The following is a 19,093-nucleotide window of genomic DNA, read 5'->3' as shown; positions in this document are numbered from 1 at the left end:
TCCCTCACATTTCATATAGATTTAACTGAATTTAAAAGCCAACCAAATTTAATTTTTAAGAGTCTGTAATAATTATTGTGTATATGCAGGGATTTTCTCAATACTATGAAACCAAAAGTAAAAATTTTTTAAATAAACAAGTGTGGATACTGATTTAAGACAAAAAATACCAGTTCATTTTTAATTGTAGAAATACTCTCATGGGTTCTACCCAATAACTTCAAAACATGTAAATGTTACATGCATAAACTTATAAAATAAAACTTACAACCTTAAAAAGTATGACAGAACAAAGTTAAGAGCATGCACTCCAGTCTCAGGTCACATGAGTCTGAATCCAACTCTGGCCACTTACCAGATAAACAACTTTTAGACTTAAATTTCTTCATCCATAACATATAAAAATAGTAATACCTACTACCCAGGATTGTCCGGATGATTAAATGAATATATTAAGCATGGTGCTTAGCAAACTGTAAATTCACAATAAATGCAAGCTATAATTATCACACTACTAAAAGATATCTTCCCTTGATTAAAAAATTAGGGTTCATGGGACGCCTGGGTGGCTCAGTGGGTTAAAGTCTCTGCCTTCAGCTCAGGTCATGATCGCAGGGTCCTCGGATTGAGCCCCACATCGGGCTCTCTGCTCAGCAGAGAGCCTGCTTCCTCCTCCCTCTCTCTCTGCCTGCCTCTCTGCCTACTCGTGATCTCTGTCAAATAAAATAAATGAAATCTTTAAAAAAAAAATTAGGGTTCACTACAACATTTCACTTATAAAATAATTCTACTGCTTAAAATAAAAGGAAAGCTCTAGGCAAATGACTCAGCCCCTGTATTGCAAAAATTAAGCACTGGGGATAAAGTACATTTTTAGTTATAAAACAAAACACTAGAAGGAGGGGGGGGGAATCCAAATATACTGTGAATTGGTAAGCATTACCACCCACACCCACCTGAAAAGAAAAAAAAAATCAAAATTAGAAATTTACTGGATCTTGGGATAAGTTTTTTTAATAAAGATTCTACTTATTGGGGCACCTGGGTGGCTCAGCAGGTTAAGCATCTGCCTTCTGCTCAGGTCATGATCCCAGTCCCACATCGGACTCCTTGCCAAGCAGGGAGCCTGCTTCTCCCTCTCCTTCTACCTGCCACCCATCCCTGCTTGTATGTTCTCGCTCTGTCAAATAAATAATTAAGTAGAGATTAAAAACTGTCAAATGTGCTTCATTTTCTTCCTCTTTTCTAAAACATGATCTTTTCATAACTGGCCCCTTTTTCCTTTTAGTCACAGCCCCAAGACCCTAGAAGTCAAACGAGAACTCTCAAAATTAGGGTGTTCCCCTATTCCCTTCAATAGTAAGAATCTTCATTTCTGAAACATCTATTTCTGAAACATCTTGGTGATTCAGATAAATCTCTACCAGGATGAGCTAACCTATACAAGTCAGGAACTGTTCCTTAATTTAAGATCTAAAGGATGATTACCAAGAATTAAAACAGGTGAAAAGGTAGAAGAGAAGTTTAAAGAAAAGAACAGCAAATGTAAAGGTTCTTAGAAGGAGCAAGAATAGAAAATTCAAGAAACAGAAAGTCTAGGCAAATTAGAATTCTGGGAGTAAAGCAGGCCAGTCTGTAAGATAAAACTAATGCCAACTCATGGGCCAAACACCAGAGGACATTCTTCACAGATGGGGTGACCACACTCCACTTAACCAGTGGTACTGTTATTTATGACTTATCATATCCATTTAGTTATTAATGTGCTCCTCTTCACTCTCAAAACTGTCTTAGTTTCTCAGTTTGGTCCCCTAAATATTAGTGTTTAGATAATGGTCTTTACCTTAAGAAAAAGCACTGTAAGAGATGTCAGGAAATAATTCCTCAGGCTATGGAGTGAAAATAATTTCTCACTCCTACCCAAATTTCTAATCATACTACTCTCCTACTGTTTTTCTACCTACTGGTAATGACATCTACCTGATGAAACCCCATTGCTTCTTCAAAGTGTAGTTCTTCAAGGAAGCCTTGCCTGATAACCCATTGAGGCACATTTAACTTACGTATATGTCAGTATCACTTTCTAGATAAAACTTTTTTCATCCTGGGATACCTACAGGCCCTAATATATAGTATTGTGCCTATTGTAATGCATTAGTGTTATCTCGTATATTAACCAAATGCCGTTGATTCTGCATTTCTCAATATTTATTATGTAAAATCTGCAAGATACATTACAATAGAACGATTTCTGTGATCAAATAAATACGAGAAATACAAACCTTTTCTCAGTGATTAACATCAGCATCAAAGGTTTGTATGTTTCTAACGAATTTTAACACAAGGTCAATTTTTAGTTTAGAAGTATACTCCAAAATAATATGTTTGAGGTTTTCTTTAAATAATCTTGCCATTTGGGTACTTGGGTGGCTCAGTCAGTTAGGCAACTGACTCTTGATTTCAGCTCAAGTCATGATCCCAGGGTCATGAGATCAAGCCCTACAACAGGCTCTGCACTAGGCAAGGAGCCTGCTTAAGATTCTTTCTCTCTCGGGGCACCCGGGTGGCTCGGTGTACCTCCAGGGCGCCTGAGTGGCTCAGTGGGTTAAAGCCTCTGCCTTCGGCTCAGGCCATGATCCCGAAGTCTTGGGATCGAGCCCCACATCGGGCTCTCTCCTCTGCAGGGAGCCTGCTTCCTCCTCTCTCTCTCTGCCTGCCTCTCTGCCTACTTGTGGTCTCTGTCTGTCAAATAAATAAATAAAATCTTTAAAAAAAGAAAAAACCTACTCTAAAATAAATAAGTAAAAATATTTTGAAAATTAAAAATACATAAAATTATCTAAGAACTTACAAAATTTTTCAGACAGTAAACAGATAATATACCATTTTGACAAAAGAAAAAAATTCCATACTATGAAGAATATAATTTCCTCACAAAAGACATAGGGTGGGGGAGTAAGAGGTAAGTAGATAAAACAATTATCAAGGACATCTAGAAAAATAAAGCTAAAAAGAATATCAAAGAAAATACTGAATTATAATATTAGCAAGGAGAAAAGTATGCCCTATCATATATCAAAGGTACAATAAATCAAGTATGTGGTATGGGCATGAATATTAGTAGATTAATGAAACAGAATAGAAAACAAAAATGTTCAAGGTTTACTTAAGAGTTAGAATATGAGGGGCGCCTGGGTGGTTCAGTGGGTTAAAGCCTCTGCCTTCGGCTCAGGTCATGATCCCAGGATCCAGGGATTGAGCCCCACATCGGGCTCTCTGCTCAGCAGGGAGCCTGCTTTCTCCCCTCTCTCTCTCTCTCTCTTTCTGCCTGCCTCTCTGCCTATTTGTGATCTCTGTCTGTCAAAATAAAATAAAATAAAATCTAAAAAAAATTTTTTTTTTAAGTTAGAATATGAAAAAAAAAAAAAAAAGAGTGAGAATATGACCAGTAATCACTTAAGGTGAGAAAATTTGGATCACCACCTCACACTTTACAACAAAATAAATACCAAACAGATTAAAAACAAATTGAAAAAACAAACACTAGTAAGATAGGAAAGTCATATTACCAGAAATAGAAACAGGTTTAGAAACTGAAAATCCTTAAGGACAATCTGGGGTAAAAGTTTATATTAATAACATTACAATGTCAATATCCTACTCTGCTACTCCCCATGCTTGCTTATGCGTGCTGTCAAATAAATAAATAAAACCTTTAAAGAAAAAGAAAAAGAAAAAAGAGCGGCCACATAATCTTTTATTATATTATATTGATGCACATGTAGGTTGTTTCCAGCCATTTTTCAATACAGTACTATTTATAGTTGTCATACTTGTATATATAAATTGGCTTACATATGTGAGCATATATGTGTGTGTCTGTGTGTGTGTGTATACAATCAATTCCTAAAAATGAAATCAAGAGGTTAAAGGGCATAGGCGAGGAAACTCTTTTCTGCCACAGGTCCTGTCCCCGTGCATTAATAGAAACACCTTTTTGCAAGAAAAAAAAGGGATGGGGCAGAGGTGAATATATATTTTTGATAGATGTTACTAAATTGCCCACCAAAAGCATTTCACCAATATATTCAGAAACCAATAGGCAGAATTTTTGTTTTGTGTTTTTAGGTTTGTTTATTTTTTATTTTATTTTATTTTTTTTGAAAATTTTATTTATTTGTCAGAGAGAAAGAACAAGTGAGCACAAACAGGGAGAACAGCAGGCAGAGGGAGAAGCAGGCTCCCCACCGAGCCAGGAGCCCAATGTGGGGCTCAATCCCAGGACCCCGGGATCACAACCTGAGCTGAAGGAAGCCGCCCAACCAACAGAACCACCCAGGTGTCCCAGAATTCTTGTTTCTTAAGAATTTCTCCACAACTTGGTATGAAGTGTTTTTCATCGTTCTCAGTTTGGTAGGGAAAAATGTAATCTCATTGCTTAAATTTGCATTTTTTGTGATATTTTCCATTTAATCATTTTCATTTTCATTTTTAAAATTTTGAATAAGAATCTTTCTGAATAGTTATTAACCATTTGTGACTGTTTCTATCAACTGCCTGATTATGGAATATTTTAGGAGATCCTGAGGCAGAGATTCCCAAACCATTATAGTTAGTGGTTAAAACTTAGCAAGAACCTCACTCTATGCCTGGCACTTTTTTTCCAAGCACTTTACATGACCTAATTCAATTTAGTCTCCCCCAAATCTGATCAAATAAGTACTGTAAGCACCTCTATTTTACAAATGAAGAAATACAGTTCTGAGAATTTAAGGGAACATACATATATTTACACAAAGAGCTCTGAAAAAGGCTCCCCCAAAAAAGTCCAAACATCCAAAATCTGGCTCCTCCTACCTCAACTGCTTCATCTTTTCCTGCCTTCATATTCCCATTGCCTCCCTACCCCAAAAGCAAATGCTCGACTTATTACAAATGACCAGTAGCTTACCTAGTCTTTCTGGTAGTTTCATGCCTCTCAACCATTACACACAGTGCTTTAGCTTTTCTAGTCATATTTCCACCATAAACATCTATTCAGCTATCCTGACTGAACTAAAGTTACAACTCATTAATAATGCCATAATCTCACACAATGCACATATGCCCAACTTTCTGAACAAGGTAGAATTCACAACTCTCTTTCACAGCACTACTACAGCAGATCTGTCTATAATAGCACTATAAAAAATTTACTCTAGGGCGCCTGGGTGGCTCAGTGGATTAAGCCGCTGCCTTCGGCTCAGGTCATGATCTCAGGGTTCTGGGATCGGGTCCCGCATCGAGCTCTCTGCTCAGCAGGGAGCTTGCTTCCCTCTCTCTCTCTCTGGCTGCCTCTCTGTCTACTTATGATTTCTCTCTGTCAAATAAATAAATCTTTAAAAAAAAAAAATTTACTCTAAAGTTGGGAATGCTATATGGAATCAAGTTCCTATATGCATTTCTGAAGCTGTCACATGAAATGTCCCATTCTTGTTGTAGCTCAATCTGCGGACAACAGGGTGTGGAGTTTTAACCCCACTGTAGAGACCATCTAAAACAGAACCCAATTTTTTAAAATGCTGTTTTTATACAAAAGCCTCTAGAGTTATATAAAAATTAAAAATATCTAGTTTCCTTCAGTCTAAATTAAATCAAGACTCTATAAAGAATTAGAGATTTGACATTTCTCAAAGAAGGAAACAGGTCGGGGTGCCTGGGTGCCTGAGTCCTTTGGTCGACTGCCTTGGGCTCAGATCATGATCCCAGGGTCCTGGGATAGAGCCCAATGTCGGGCTCCCTGCTTAACGGAGAGGAAGTCTGCTTCTCCCTCTCCCTCTGCTCCTCTCTCCTGCTCATGCTTGACTCGCTCTCTCTCTCTCTCAATAAATAAAAAAAGTCTGAAAAAAAAAAAGAAAAAAGAAAAGGAAACAGGTTAAAGTATATGCTACTCCAGATTTTTGTGTTGGATACTGCTGTAAGCCTAGCACCTATAACAATGATTAGTATAAAACAGAAGTTCAATAAACTTTTGCTGAATAAATGAATTATTTTTATTAGTTAATAAGTAATTTAAAGGGGGCACCTGGATGGCTCAGTTGGTTAAGCAAATGACTGCCTTCAGCTCAGGTCATAATCCCAGGGTCCTGGGATGGAGCCTCACATTGGGCTCCCTGCTCAGATGGGAGTCTGCTTCTCCTTCTCCCTCTGCCCCTCCCCCAACTTGTGCATGCTCTCTGTCTCTGTCTCAAATAGATAGATAAAAATCTTTAAAAAAATAAAAGTCAGTAATGTAAAGCTCTTTTAAAATAAAAACTTAACCATCCGAAGAGTGTACCTTTTTTTTAAAAAAATATTTTATTTATTTGACAGAGAGTTAGAGAGAGAGCACAAGTAAGCAGAGCGTCAGGGAGAGGGGGAGAGAGAGAAGCAGGCTCTCTGCTGAGCAGGGAGCCTGATGTGGGGCTCGATCTCAGGACCCTGGAATCATGACCCGAGCTGAAAGCAGCTGCTTAACCAAGTGAGCCACCTGGGTGTCCCCGAAGAGTATACCTTTAAAAATTACAAAAATAAGTGTGCCTGGGTAGCTTAGGCAGTTGAATGTCCAACTCTTCGTTTCGACTCAGTTCATGATCTTAGGATCCTGAGTTCTGGCCTGCATCGGGTTCTACACTCAGCACAGAGTCTGCCTGTCCCTCTCCCTCCCCTTCTGTGCACGCATACACTCTTTCACGCTCTCTCAAATAAATAAGATCTTTAAGATAAAAATAAAATTTACAAGACTCTCAAAGATTAAGCAGAAACTTCAAAATGTTTTTTATACTAGTAAGAGACCACTCAAAATTAAATGTCTTTGCTCTTTCCTTCAACCCCAAATGGTAATGCTTATCTTTCCCTACTATTATTCCAATTTAAACATCCCTTACTTATACTTTCAAATTTGTTCATACCAATGATCTTTATAATTATTTTATCAAGTTAGAAAATGTAACAAAACAGTACTCACTTTGAACTGCAGCGCACAACCATGAAAAAGACCCTGCAAGCTGAAACTGAGCAATCTCATTAATCAGAGGGGGGAAAAAATCACAACTGTTCTGTGAACTGTAAAATTTCTGTCATAACATTTAAAACCATTTAAGACTTTTTAACTGTCAATTGTAAATGCACAGGAAAATGGCAAGTATTGTGTGATTAATATTCACTATTTTATAATTTAAAACAGAACAAACATCAAAAATAAGAGTGTTCTCTTTTTTCTTAAAAAAAAAACTTACCATGGGTAGGCAGTTCCTGCCTTCTCATTTTCCTCACATAACTTATCACACAGATTAAACAGGTTTTCTATGCCTTGGCAAATTCTCTACAGCTGTTCGAAGTATGGTTCAGCTTCCAACCTTTTACCCTTGACGTTTCAAATATTTTATCAAATATTTCCAAGAATTTCTTTAATGTGGAATTTTTGCTAGAATCCCTTCCTTTGGGACATCTTCATCCTTTCTATCACAATGACTTTCCTTACTCATGTTGATAAATTCACCTTTACTGTAAGTTCCTTGGGCTTCATATGAATACTGTTCCCTTTATGAACACTGTATCTTTCATCACATTAAGTTACTGATGGCCTGCATTCCCAAACTGACTTATCGCACATTAAACTGTTGATGATAATTACTTGCTCATTAATCTTTGGAATCTGGGTGTGAAGTTCGTTCATCATCCCAATTTGCTCTAGTAGCTTAATCCATGCTGATTCTGAAAAGAAAACATCGTTCACTAGCAATAAAAAGTTCTTCAGTCTCCTTTTCTTTTGTTTTCTTTCATGCAGCAAATAAACTTCAACACTAATAAATAATAGCCAAACTGAGTTCCTATTACAATTTAAATCTAATGATGTTAAAGTGATTTTACCTTGTTTTTTATATACTTCCAAGTTTTTCAATATAGTTCATACTATACCTTCATATAGGCCTATACCTTCATATAGTGACCTATACTCTGTCACTGTTTTCAAATGATCTATGATATCCAAATTTTCAAATCTAGTGTTATCACTTTTCACTTCTTTGCTGCACTTTGATCTTTGTTGGTCAACCCTCCCCTCTGATTACCCAGTTTTGTGAAATGCCACACAGATTTACCATTAGAAGACAAAGAAGTAACACAACTACATCCTTTGTTGTTTATGCAAGAACTGAACAGACGCACAGTGACCAATCTCCAATAGACTTTGAGAGAAGTAACATGACTAGTCATTGTTCATAACTGACATCTAGTAATTACCTACTGATTTGTGAACTGAAGAGCTAGCACAGTTTATGCACTACACAAAAACTGAGAGTTCGCATACCACGAAAATGACATATGAAATGTGTTGTTAGGGGACTGGTATTATTTAACAAAACTGTGGCAATAGAACCTTAAGCAAAGTGAGCACAAACTAAACAAAGAAAAAAGTAGTTAGATGTGGAAAATATTTGCTGTCAAGTATGTGACAGGTCTAAAAAAGACTATAAATATCAGTATTTCTCCATTCTAGTCACTGATCTGCTACTAACATACTTACAGACCTTAAGCAAGAAACTTACTACCTTGGGGTCTCACATTTTTCAACCCATGTAATTAATGAAACTGGTCTACAAAATCCTGAAAGTTCTCTCCAAACTTTGAAACTTGATGGTCACATTTCACTCCAAGTGAGGCATAAATTAAGAAAACGAATTGGTGTAATGGGAGAATGAAAACTTGATAAAGATACAATAAAAGTAAATCTCATTTTCTCTCCATAATGGCATTTCCTAACTAAATGATTTATTAGGACATTAACAAATCTTCCTTTAAAATGTAATCATATCAGGGGCACCTAGCTTGCTCAGTCAGTTAAGGGTCTGACTCTTGGATTCAGCTGAGGTCATTATCTCATGGGTCTTGGGATCAAGCCCTGCTGGGCTCCCTACTCAGTGGGGAGTCTGCTTGAATATTCTCTCCCCCTGCTACTCCCCCAACTCAAATGCGTTCACACTCAAGCTCTCTCTAAATAATAAATTTTTTTAAAAATAAACAAATGAGGGACGCCTGGGTGGCTCATTGGGTTAAAGCCTCTGCCTTTGGCTCAGGTCATGATCTCAGCGTCCTGGATCAAGCCCCGAATCAGGCTCTCTGCTCAGCAGGAAGCCTGCCTCCCCCTATCTCTCTGCCTACTTGTGATCTCTGTCTGTCAAATAAATAAATACAATCTTTTAAAAAATAAATAGAGATAAAATAAGCAAATGAAAAATTTAAAAAGAATCATATGTATATTCATTATAAAACTTATGTAAAGTTAATAATTGTTCCCACTGAAATTACTTTGAATGAACTAAAAATTAAATAGCCTTGACTACTCCATCAAAATAAAACTATCAACTTAAAGTAGATATACCTAGCATTTCTTTTTTTTTTTTTTTTAAGATTTTTATTTATTTATTTGACAGGCAGAGATCACAAGTAGGCAGAGAGAGGGAGGAAGCAGGCTCCCTGTGGAGCAGAGAGCCCCACCAAGCCGAAGGCAGAGCCTTTAACCCACTGAGCCACCCAGGCGCCCCCCCCTAGCATTTCTGATTCATATTTCATGTGCTGTCAGCATGCTTTATTAGTAATGCTTCTTTTTTATTTTTAAGATTTTATTTACTTATTTGACAGAGAGGGTACAAGCAGGGGGAGTGGCAGGCAGAGGGAGAGGGAGAAGCAGCCCAATGTGGGGCTCAAACACAGGACCCCAGGATCATGACCTAAGCCAAAGGCAGATGTTTGACTGAGCCACCTAGGCACTCCAGTTTAATAATGTTTCTTAAAGGTTGTGTAGAATAAAAACCAAAGTTCTAAGTAAAAGCAGGTGAGGTAAGCTGGATTTTACAAATTAATGATTCTATAAAATGAAGCAACTGAATTAATTTCAAGTTCAAAAATTTCTGAACTCGGCCATTAGAAAATGTTTTATTATGGCGTCCATCAGTCAGTACAGCATGCGAATCCTGAATCTCAGGTTTCTGAGTTCAAGCCCCATGTTGGGTGTAGAACTTACTCTAAAAAAAAATTGAGGGGACGCCCGGGTGGCTCACTTGGTTAAGCAGCTGCCTTCGGCTCAGGTCATGATCCCAGGGTCCTGGGATCGAGTCCCACATCGGGCTCCTTGCTCGGCAGGGAGCCTACTTCTCCCTCTGCCTCTGCCTGCCTCTCTGTCTGCCTGTGCTCACTAGCTCTCTCTCCCTCTGTCTCTGACAAATAAATAAATAAAATCTTTAAAAAAAAAATTGGGACTTGGGAGGAAGATGGAGAAGGAGTAGGAGACCTAAATATCATCAGACCCCAGGAGTTCGGCTAGATAGTTATCAAACCATTCTGAACACTTACAAACTCAACAGGAGATAGAAGAGACGAGCAGCAATTTTAGGAACAGAAAATCAACCACTTTCTAGAAGGTAGGATATGCAGAGAAGTGAATCCAAGGCGATATTTAGAAAGAGAGACGACGAGGGGAGGGGTCAGCGCCCAGCAAGGGGTAAAGCAGCAGAACACAAAATCAGAACTTTTAGAAATCTACTCCACTGAGGGCCATCACTCCAAAGCCTAAGAGGGGGATGGAGCCCTTGCAGTAACAGTGTGGTCTCGGGACCCACAGGGTCACAAAAAGACCAGGGGTGTCTAAGTGTGGCAGAGCTCCCAGATATCAGAGCAGGGAAGCCAGCTGCAAAGAGGGAGCCAAGGAGAGGGCTCTCAGCTCAGGGTCACCTTAAACTGTGATCCAAGGCACAGTCAGGCCACTGCTCTTCAAGCAGAAACCCCACAAGTGGCTGATCCAGGAAGACTCCCCCTTCTTTCTCATCTGGGAGGAGTGGCACAGGAGTACACTGCAGGAATCTGCTGAGTTTGGAGATTCCAAATGGGGCCATGCACCAGAGACAGAAATGCTTGGTCACAGGCCAGATGAGCATGAAGTACAGATAGAGACCAGAGAGACGGAAGATATTCATTGCTTTTCTCTGAGGGCGCACTAAGGAGTGGGGCCCCAAGCTCTCAGGTCCTACAGGGCAGAGACTGGGAGGCCGCGATTTTCATTCCCATCCTCCAAAGCTGACCAGAGACCATTCAGGGAACAAAAGCTACCAAGAGCAAAACCGAGCAAATTACTTAGCCTGGCCCCTGGCAAGGGTGGTACAATTCCACCTGGGGCAAAGACATTTGAGAATCACTGTAACAGGCCCCTCCACCAGAAGATGAGCAAGAATATCCAGACAAGACCAAGTTCACCAATCAGTGAGACCCATGGAACTCCAGAGCTAGGGGAAAACAACAAATACAATTCATGGCTTTGTCCCCAAGATTCTATAGTCTTTCAAAGTTAATTTCTTAAATTTTACTTTTCTCTTATTCTTTTTAATTTTTCCTCAATCCTATTTTAACCTTTTTTAAACTCTTTTATCTCATCAATACCTGTTTAAAAATCTTTAAAATAAAAATTCTTTTTAAATTTTCATTATTATAGTCATATTCTATCCCTTCATTGTATTTAACCTTATTTTTTGTATACATATAACTTTCTCTTCCTTCAAAATTTTGGGATAAAGTTTCATCTAACAGATCAAAATATACCCTATATCTAGTTCATGGCAATGTTCTAGTCTCCAAACTGATGACAGTCTTTCCTTCTTTTCTTTTCTTTATTTAACCAACTTCTTATCAATTCCTTTTTAAGAATCATTTTTTTAATTTTCATTTTTACATTCATATTCCATCCCTTCATTATGTTTACCCTTATTTTTGTACATATTTAAGTTTTTATTTCTTTGAAATTATAGGAGGTAGTGTCTTCTAACAGACCAAAATAACCCAAAATCAAGTGTGTGTTCTGCTCTATTCACCAGTCTAATATATATTTGTGTGTGTGTGTGTGTGTGTGTGTGTGTGTTTATATAACTACTGTTTCCTTTTTTTTCCACCTTTCTTCTTCCCCTGGTTTCAGGTCTCTTCAGATTTGGTTAGTGAATATCTTTCTGGAGTCACTGCTACACTTTTTAGTATTTTGTTAGTATTTTGTTCTCTCATTCACCTATTCTTATCTGGATAAAGTGACAAGGCAGAAATACAACAACAAAAAAAGAACAAGAGGCAATACCAATGCCTAGGGACCTAATCAATACAGACATTAGCAATATGTCAGAAATAAAGTTCAGAACGATGATTTTCAAAGTCCCAGGTGGGCTTAAAAAAAGCATGGAGGATACTAGAAAATCGCTTTCTGGAGAAATAAAAGAACTAAAAATCTAACCAAGCTAAAATCAAAAAAGGTATTAATGAGGTGCAATAAAAAATGGAGGCTTTTTAAAAAAATATTTCATTTATTTATTTGAAAGAGAGTGACACAGAGAGAGAGGGAACACAAGCAGGGGGAGTGAGAGTCGGAGAAGCAGGCTTCCCGCCAAGCAGGGAGCTCAATACAGGGCTCGATCCCCGGACTCTGTGATTATGCCCTGAGACGAAAGCAGACGCCTAATGACTGAGCCACCCAGGCACCCCAAAAATGGAGGCTCTTAATGCTAGGATAAATGAGGCAGAAGAGAGAATTAGTGATATAGAAGACCAAATGATGGAGAATAAAGAGGCTGAGAAAAAGAGACAACTACTGGACCACAAAGGAAGAATTCGAGAGATAAGTGATACCATAAGATGAGGCAATATTAGAATAATTGGGATCCCAGAAGAAGGAGAAAGAGAGGGCCAGAAAGCATATTGAAGCAAATTACAGCAGAGGATTTCCCTAATTTGACAAAGGAAACAAGCATCAAAATCCAGGAGGCATAGAGAAGCCCCCTCAAAATCAATAAAGACAGGTCCACACCCCATCATCTAATAGTAAAACTTACAAGTCTCTGACAAAGAGAAAATCCTGAAAGCAGCTCGGGACAAGAGGTCTGTAACATACAACGATAGAAATATTAGATTGGCAGCAGACCTATGCACAGAGACCTGGCAGACCAGAAAGGACTAGCATGATATACTTAGAGCACTAATGAAAAAATATGCAGCCAAGAATACTATATCCCGCTAAGCTGTCATTGAAAATAGGAGAGATGGGGCGCCTGGGTGGCTCAGTGGGTTAAAGCCTCTGCCTTCTGCTCCTTCATGATCTCAGGGTCATGGGATCGAGCCCCGCATCAGGCTCTCTGCTCAGCGGGAAGCCTGCTTCCTCTTCTCTCTCTGCCTGCCTCTCTGCCTACTTGTGATCTCCGTCTGTCAAATAAATAAATAAAATCTTTAAAGAAAAAAAAAAGAAAAGAAGAGAGAGAAAAAGCTTCCAGGACAAACATAAACTAAAAGAATTCGCAAACACCAAGCCAGTCCTGCAGCAAATATTGAAAGGGGTCCTCGAAGCAAAGAGAGCCTAAAAATAACAGACCAGAAAGGAACAGAGATAATACACAGTAACAGTCTACAGGCAGTACAATGGCACTAAGTTCCTATCTTTATTTACCCTGAATGTAAATGGGCTAAATGCTCCAATTAAAAGACAAAGGGTAAAAAAACAAGATGTGTCAGCAAGAAACTCATTTTAGACGCAAAGACACCTCCAGATTTAAGGTTTTGAAGTGGAAAACAATTTGCCATGCTAATGGACATCAAAAGAAAGCTGGAGTGGCAATCCTTATACCAGAACAATTAGATTTTAAGCCAAAGACTGTAGTAAGAGATAAGAAGGACACTATGTCATCCTTAAAGGGTCTGTCCAACAAGAAGTTCTAACAATTTTAAATATTTATGCCTCTAACATGGGAGCAGCCAACTATATAAACCAATTAATGACAAAATCAGGGGCGCCTAGGTGGGTTGGTGGGTTAAAACCCTGACTTCAGCTCAGGTCATGATCTCAGGGTCCTGGGATCGAGCCCCACATCGGGCTCTCTGGTCAGCAGGGAGCCTGCTTCCCCCTCTCTCTCTGCAGGTCCCTGCCTACTTGTCAAATAAATAAATAGAATTTTTTTTTAAAAAAACAAAATCAAAGAAATATAGCAACATTATAATAAAGTAACAGTAGGGGACTTTAACAGCCCCCTCACTGAAATGGACAGATCATCTAAGCAAAAGATCAACAAAGAAATAAAGGCTTTAAATGACACACTGGACCCGATGGACATCCCAAATACATTCAGAACATTCCATTCCAAAGCAACAGAATACACATTCTTCTCTAGTGCACATGGAATAGATCACATCCTGGGGCGCCTGGATGGCTCAGTGGGTTAAGCCGCTGCCTTCGGCTCAGGTCATGATCTCAGGGTCCTAGGATCGAGTCCCGCATCAGGCTCTCTGCTCAGCAGGGAGCCTGCTTCCTCCTCTCTCTCTCTCTCTCTGCCTGCCTCTCTGCCTACTTGTGATGTCTCTCTGTCAAATAAATAAATTAAAAAAAAAAATCTTTAAAAAAAAACAAAACAAAAAAGAATAGATCACATCCTGAGTCACAAGTCAGGTCTACCAAAAGATTGGGATCATTCCCTGCATATTTTCAGACCACGGTGCTTTGAATCTAGAACTCAACCTCAAATACATGGAGGCTATAGAATGAATGGGTCAACCAGAAAATTAAAGAAGAATTGAAAAAATTCATGGCAACAAATGAAAATGAAAACACAACTGTTCAAAATCTTTGGGACACAGCAAAATCGGTCCTGAAAGGAAAGTATATAGCAATACAAGCCTTTCTCAAGAAACTAGAAAGGTCTCAAGTATACAACTTAACCCTACACCTAAAGGAGCTGGAGAAAGAACAGCAAAGAACTCCTAAACCCAACAGAAGAAGAGAAATAATAAAGATCAGAGCAGAAATCAACAAAACAGAAACCAAGAGAACAGTAAAACAAATCATTGAAACTAGGAGCTGGTTCTTTGAAAGAATTAATAAGATGGATAAACCCCTGGCCAGACTTCTCAAAAAGAAAAGAGAAAGGACTCAAATCAATAAAATCATGAATGAAAGAGAAGAGATCACAACCAACACCAAAGCAATACAAACAATTATCAAGACATATTATGAGCAACTACACACCAGCAAATTTGACAATCTGGAAGAAATGGATGCATTCCTAGAGACATATAAACTACCAAAACTGAACCAGGAAGAAACAGAAAACCTGAACAGACCCATAACCAGTAACGGGTCATCAAAAATCTCTCAGTAAACAAGAGCCCAGGGCCAGAGGGCTTCCCAAGGGAATTCTACCAAACATTGAAAGAATTAATACCTCTTCTCCTGAAACTGTTTCAAGGAGAGAAATGGAAGGAAAACTTCCAAACTCATGTTATGAGGCCAGCATTACCTTGATTCCAAAACTAGTGATCCCAAAGACCCCATCAAAAAGGAGAATTACAGAACACTATCCTTGATAAACATGGGTGCAAAAATTCTCACCAGAAAGTAGCCAATAGGATCCAACTGTACACTAAAAGGATTATTCACCACAACCAAGAAGGATTTACTCCTGGGTTGCAAGGTTGGTTCAACATCCACAAATCAATTAATGTGATATAATACATTAATAAAATAAAGAACAAGAATCATATGACAGTCTCAACAGATGCTGTAAAAGCTTGACAAAATACAGCATCCTTTCTTAATCAAAAATCCCTCAAAGTGTAGGGATAGAGGGTACATACCTCAATATTGTAAAAGTCATCTATGAAAAACCCACAGCAAATATCATTCTCAATGGGGAAAAACTGAGAGCTTTCCCCTAAGGTCAGGAACACAGCAGGACTGTCCACTATCACCATTGCTATTCAACATAGTACTAGGAGTCCTAACCTCAGCAATCAGACAACAAAAAGAAATAAAAGGCATCTGAATGAGAAAAGAAGTTAAACCCTCAATCTTTGCAGATGATATGATACTTTATGTGGAAAACTCAAGATTCCACTCCAAAACTGCTAGAACTCATACAGGAATTCAGTAAAGTGTCAGAATACAAAATCAATGCACAGAAATCAGCTGCATTTCTATACACCAATAGCAAGAGACAAGAAGAATTAAGGAGTTGATCCCATTTACAACTGCACCTAAAACAATAAGATACCTAGGAATAAACCTAACCAAAGAGGCAAAGATTCTATACTCAGCAAACTATAAAGTACTCACAAAAGAAACTGAGGAAGACACAAAGAAATGGAAAAACGTTTCATTCTCATGGACTGGAAGAACAAATACTGTGAAAATGTCTATGCTACCTAAAGCAATCTACACATTTAATGCAATCCCTATCAAAATACCATCTTTTTTTTTTTTCAAAGAAATGGAACAAATAATCCTAAAATTTATATGGAACCAGAAAAGACACTGAATAACTAAAGGAATGTTGAAAAAGAAAACCAAACTGGGCAGCATCACAATTCCAGACTTCAAGCTCTATTACAAAGCTGTAATCATCAAGACAGGATGGTACTGGCACAAAAACAGACTCACAGATCAATGGAACAGAATAGAGAGCCCAGAAATGGACCCTCAACTCTATGGTCAACTAATCTTTGACAAAGCAGGAACGAATGTCATATGGAAAAAGAGAGTGTCTTCAACAAATGGTGTTGGGAAAATCAAATAGCCACATGCAGAAGAATGAAACTGGACCACTACCTTACACCACACACAAAAATAGACTCAAAATGGATGAAAGACCTCAATGTACAACAGGAATCCATCAAAATCCTTGAGAACACAGGCAGCAACCTATTTGACCTCAGCCGCAGCAACTTTCTTCCTAGAAACATCACCAAAGCAAGGGCAAAATGAACTATTGGGACTTCATCAAGATAAAAGGCTTTTGCACAGCAAAGGAAACAGTCAACAAAAACAAAAAAGACAACTGACAAAATGGAAGAAGATATTTGCAAATAACACACCAGATAAAGGGCTAGTATCCAAAATCTATAAAAAACTTATCAAACTCAACACCCCAGGAACAAATAAGCCAATCAAGAAATGGGCAGAAGATATGAACAGACACTGCAGCCAAGAAGACATCCAAATGGCCAAAAGACACATGAAAAAGTGCTCCGCATCAGTTGGCATCAGGGAAATACAAATCAAAATCAGGGAGATACCATCTCATACCAGTCAGAATGGCTAAAATAAACAAGTCAAGAAACAGATGTTGGTGATACAGAGAAAGGAACCCTCCCTCACTGTTGGTGGGAATGCAAGCTGGTGCAGCCACTAGGAAAACAGTATGGAGGTTCCTCAAAAAGTTGAAAATAGAGCTACCCTATGACCAAGCAATCAGACTACTGGGTATTTACCCTAAAGGTACAAATGTGGGCACCTGGGTGGCTCAGTGGGTTGGGCCTCTGCCTTCGGCTCAGGTCATGATCTCAGAGTCCTGGGATCAAGTCCCACATCGGGCTCCCTGCTCAGTGGGGAGCCTGCTTCCTTCTCTCTCTCTCTGCTTGCCTCTCTGCCTACTTGTGATCTTGATCTCTCTCTCTGTCAAATAGATAAATAAAATTTAAAAAATAAATAAATAAATAAAGGTACAAATGTAGTGATCTGAAGGGGCATGTGCCCCGAATGTTTATAGCAGCAATGTCTACAACAGCCAAACTATGGAAAGAACCTAGATGTCCATCAACAGCTAAATAGATAAAGAAGACGTGGTGCATATATATACAATCGAATACTGTACAGCCATCAAAAGAAACAAAATCTTGTCATTTGCAAGGATGTGGATGGAACTAGAGGATATTACACTAAGCAAAATAAGTCAATCAGAGAAACACAATTATCATATGCTCTCTCTGATATAAGGAGTTTGAGATGCAGGGCAGGGGTTGTGGAGCATAGGGAGGCAAAAATGAAACGAGATGGGATCAGGAGGGAGACACACCATAAGAGACTCTTAATCTCAGGAAACAAAGTGAGGGTTGCTGTGGGGTGGGGAGGGAGGGATAGGGTGGCTGGGTAATGGAACTGAGGAGGGTATATGCTATGGTGAGTGTTATGAATTGTTTAAGACTGATGATTTACAGACCTGTACCCCTGAAGCAAATAATACATATGTTAATTAAAATTTCATAATTAATTAAAAGGAAAATAAGTAATATAGGTTAAAAAATAAATAAAAATAATAATATAAATAAATAAATAAATAAATAAAAATAATATAGCTTAAAAAAAAAAAAGTAAAGAAAGAAAGAGAAGACCCTAGGTAGCTCAGTAGGTTAAGCATCTGCCTGCAGTTCAGGTCATGATCCAGGGTCATGGGATCAACCCCTGTGTCAGGCTCCTTGCTTAGCAGGGATTCTGCTTCTCCCTCTCTCTTTGCCCATCTCCCCTGCTCATGCTCTCTTCTCATGCTCCCTCTCTGTCTCTCTCTCTCAAATAAAGAAACAAAATCTTAAAAAAAAAAAAAAAAGAAAGAAAGAAAAAGAAATGTATTATTAAAGATACACACTTACCAATAAATGGTGTTGGGAAAAGTGGACAACTACACGTAAAACAATTAAACTGGACCACTATCTTATACCATATTCAAGATGCATTAAAGACTTGAATGCATGACCCAAAACCAGGAACTCACTAGAAGAAAAACAGACAATAAGCTCTTTGACATAAGTCTTAGCAGTATTTTTTTTTTTTTTGATCAGTCTCCTCAGGTAGGGGCAACAAAAGCTAAAATAAATGGATATACATCAAACTAAAAAGTTTTTGCAAAGCGAAGGAAACCAACAAAATGAAAAGGCAACCTACCCAATGGGAGAAGATATTTGCAAATTATACGTCTGATAAAGGGTTAATATCTAAAATATATATAGGTCTTATACAACCTAATATGAACAAAGAAAAAATTAAAAAGGAAGAAGAAATGAATAGACATTTTTTGAAAGAACACATACAGATGGGCAACAAGCACATGAAAACATGGTCAATACCACCAATCATCATGGAAATGCAAATCAAAAACCATAATATATCACCTCATATCTATCAGATTTGTTATTACCAAAATACAGAAAATAACAAGTGTTGGCAAAAACACAGAGAAAAAGGAACACTTGTACACAGTCAGAAGAAAAGTAAGTAAGAGGAAAAAAAAAA

The 19,093-nt window shown here is 38.3% G+C and overlaps 1 protein-coding gene across 10 annotated transcripts in view; it reads right to left on the bottom strand.

Annotated features, from left to right (window-relative positions):
- ZMYM4 (zinc finger MYM-type containing 4) overlaps window positions 1-19,093 on the bottom strand; it is a 150,206-nt gene that overhangs the window by 84,372 nt on the left and 46,741 nt on the right. For 3 of the 10 annotated variants that reach the window (XM_082686838.1, XM_082686835.1, XM_082686839.1), the window contains one exon: window positions 18,454-18,574. The exons of the other annotated variants lie outside the window; for them this stretch is intronic. The gene's annotated coding sequence lies outside the window, so the exon portion shown is untranslated. The remainder of the gene's footprint in view (window positions 1-18,453; window positions 18,575-19,093) is intronic. 10 annotated transcript variants of the gene reach the window in all.

This window comes from Mustela nivalis, assembly GCF_964662115.1.
Source record: "Mustela nivalis genome assembly, chromosome: 10".
NCBI classification, from domain to species: domain Eukaryota; kingdom Metazoa; phylum Chordata; class Mammalia; order Carnivora; family Mustelidae; genus Mustela; species Mustela nivalis.
Note: the sequence above shows the minus strand (reverse complement) of the source record. Positions and strands in the feature narration are given on the sequence as shown.